Source organism: Eriocheir sinensis, chromosome 19 (assembly GCF_024679095.1).
Source record: "Eriocheir sinensis breed Jianghai 21 chromosome 19, ASM2467909v1, whole genome shotgun sequence".
NCBI lineage: Eukaryota > Metazoa > Arthropoda > Malacostraca > Decapoda > Varunidae > Eriocheir > Eriocheir sinensis.
In genome coordinates, this window is record NC_066527.1 from 15,767,511 (window position 1) to 15,770,625 (window position 3,115).

Here is a 3,115-nt window from a genome sequence, read left to right on the forward strand (position 1 = left end):
ATTAATAAAATATTCTTAGAAAATTTGAATATATGAACAACTAAGGAAAAGAAAATGAAGTACGAGGAAGGGAGAGAGGGAGGGAGGGAGAAAAAAAAAGAGAGAGAGAGAGAGAGAAGGAGGCATATAGAGAGGTAGAGAGAAGAGGGAGAAGGGAGATAAGAGAGTGAAAGGGAGAAAGGGAGGAAGGAAATGAGAGAGGAAGGATGGGAAGGAGGAAAGGAGATAAAAAGAGAAGAGGAGAGAAAGAAGGGAGAGCGAAGAAAGAGGGGAGATAAGAGAAGGGACAGAGGAAGGGAAAGAAGGGAGGAGGGAGGTAAATTCTAGGAAGAGGAGAAAGAGATGGAGATTAGCGAGAGAGAATATAAAAGCCGGATCAGGAAAGATATCCACATTGAGACACACACACACACACACACACACACACACACACACACACACACACACACACACACACACACACACACACACACACACACATTCCCATCAGCTTAGAGAAATAATGTTTATGTGGAAGGAATAATAGATGTTGCTGTTGTTGTTGTTGGTTGTGGTGGTGGTGAATCTATTTTTACATCTATACAAATATCTAACATTATCTTCAATCAACAGTCCTATCTATCTATATATCTGTCTGTCTATCTATCTATCTATCTACCTATCTATCTATCTCTATCTATCTATCCGTTTAAAACCCACTTATCTTTCCTACCCATTGATCAAAAAATATACAGAAAAATAATTAACGAGGTCATTAAAAGACTACCGCGCCAATTAATTTCTATCATAAAGTAACTGTTCCCTTAAGCCCTTCACCTCCACCCCCTCACCTGTCCCCCCTCCCCTTCACCTGTCCCCCCTCCCCTTCACCTGTCCCCCCTCCCCGTCACCTGTCCCCCCTCCCCTTCACCTGTTCCCAGGCTAACCACCGGCCTGCCTCACAGAACAACCGCCAGCCTGCCTCACAGGCTGACCCCCAGCCTGCCTCACAGGCTAACCCCCAGCCTGCTTCACAGGCTAACTCCCAACCTGCCTCACAGGACAACTTCCAGCCTGCCCCACTTAACGCTTCTCTTCCTGATTCACAGGATGTCGGGTTCCAACCTGTAAGGAATGGAGCCAAACCGAAGCAGGCAACCAAGGATTCACTGACCCCCACTATCTTCAATAGGTTCCAGGTGCTGGCAGACACCATGGAGGATGAGTTCGAGACTCGCCTAGTTGGGGACTCCATGGTGAGTGGCCAGCTGGTTGAGTTCTGTGGTCGTTCATCAAACGGCCGCAGAAAACGTTACTGCTATCCAGGTGCCAGACTGGACGACATCACCGCAGCGTGCGATGATGTCACGAGAAATGCCGACCGAAACACCCTCTTTGTCATTCACGCGGGGACGAATGACGTAAAGACAACCCGTTCTGAGGAACTGCTTGAGAAATATCGCCGCATGATCAAGCAGTATAAACGTAAAACGGATGCCGGTAACATCATAATTTCAGGAATCCTCCCGAGGGTCGGTGCCGAATCTAGCTTTTACAGTAAGGCCTTCAGCACAAACAACAGACTTCAGTCCCTTTGCTCACAAGAAAACGTCCAGTTCGCTAACTTGTGGAACAATTTTTACTACGACTCAGACTTGTTCCTTCCTGATGGCATTCACTTAAACCCTGTTGGAGCAGCCCGTTTCGGGAGGCTGCTCTGTGACCAAGTGGCTCTTCGAAAGCCAAAAAACGCGGAGGCGAGAACACCAGCAGCTCCACCGTAAGGGTGCACTCAACCCGCAAAACTCCCGACTCGAATCACATTAAAGCTTGCTATGTAAACGCTCGTAGCCTACGTAACAAATTTGAAGACTTAGAAGTCCTCGCAGCTACAAATCATTATCACATCATCGGAGTCACAGAATCTTGGATAGACACTTCAAATAGAGATTTCATTGCGGAATATAGATTACCGGGTTATACCATCTTTAGTCATGAAAGAGAGAACAGACAGGGTGGAGGCGTTATCTTTTATATCCACAACTCTCTCCATCCAGTATCCGTGAAAACAGATATTATAACCAATGTAGACACGGTCTTCATTGAAATTAAAAATAAATCTCGTAAAATAGTAATTGGACTTATCTACAGACCGCCAAGGCAGACTCTTGATATCGACCACGCATTAAGTGAATTATTATTAGAAACAAGTAGCAGTTGCGAGGCAGTAATTGTTGGGGACTTTAACTTGCCAGTGAAAAGATGGGGTGAACCGTTGAACTGTCATACAGGGCTCGACCTGTACACAAATTTACTAGAAAGTGATTTACATCAACACGTTCAAGAACCGACTCGGGAAAATAATATACTTGACCTTATCTTTTCAACGACAGCTGATCTCGTTAACGAAGTAAATGTTGGTCCAGTTTTTAGTTCTAGCGATCACCGAACAATCACATTCAGCATCAATATGAAAGAAAGTAAAGTAACTCCTAGTAAAGAAAAGGTGCCTGATTATCAGAGAGCGAATTTCGTAAGACTCCGATCAATTCTAAATAATTCTGACTGGACTGAAATCACGGCGGAAACAGATATTGATAAATCTTGGGGGGCCTTCACCACAATATTGAACAATGCCATAAGCATATGCGTACCCTATCGTAACAGACGTTCAGCTTCTAAGAAGAAACCCAAATGGTGGAATAACGAAATTCATAATAGCCTATCTCTTAAAAAACGCGTATACAGTAGGTACATATCATCTCAGAGCGAGGCTGACAAACTAGAGTTGGACAGAATTCGCCGCGAAACCAAGAAATTAATAAAACGAAGCAAAAAAAATCTTGAAGAATATATAGCGGAAACTAGTAAATCTAATCCTAAAGAATTTTTTAGCTATGTAAATAATAAAAAGTCACTCACTTGTGGTATCGGACCGCTTGCTAATGAAAATGGTAACCACACGAACGATGAAAATGAAATGGCTACAATCCTAAATAACTTTTTCGCATCCGTATTTACCGACGAAGATTGTTTATCACCTCAACCGCCGGAGGTTAGAAGGACCGAAAAGATGTTAAGTGGCGTGCTCATCGTAGAAAGTGACATTTTACGCACAATTGAAAAGATTAAAGTA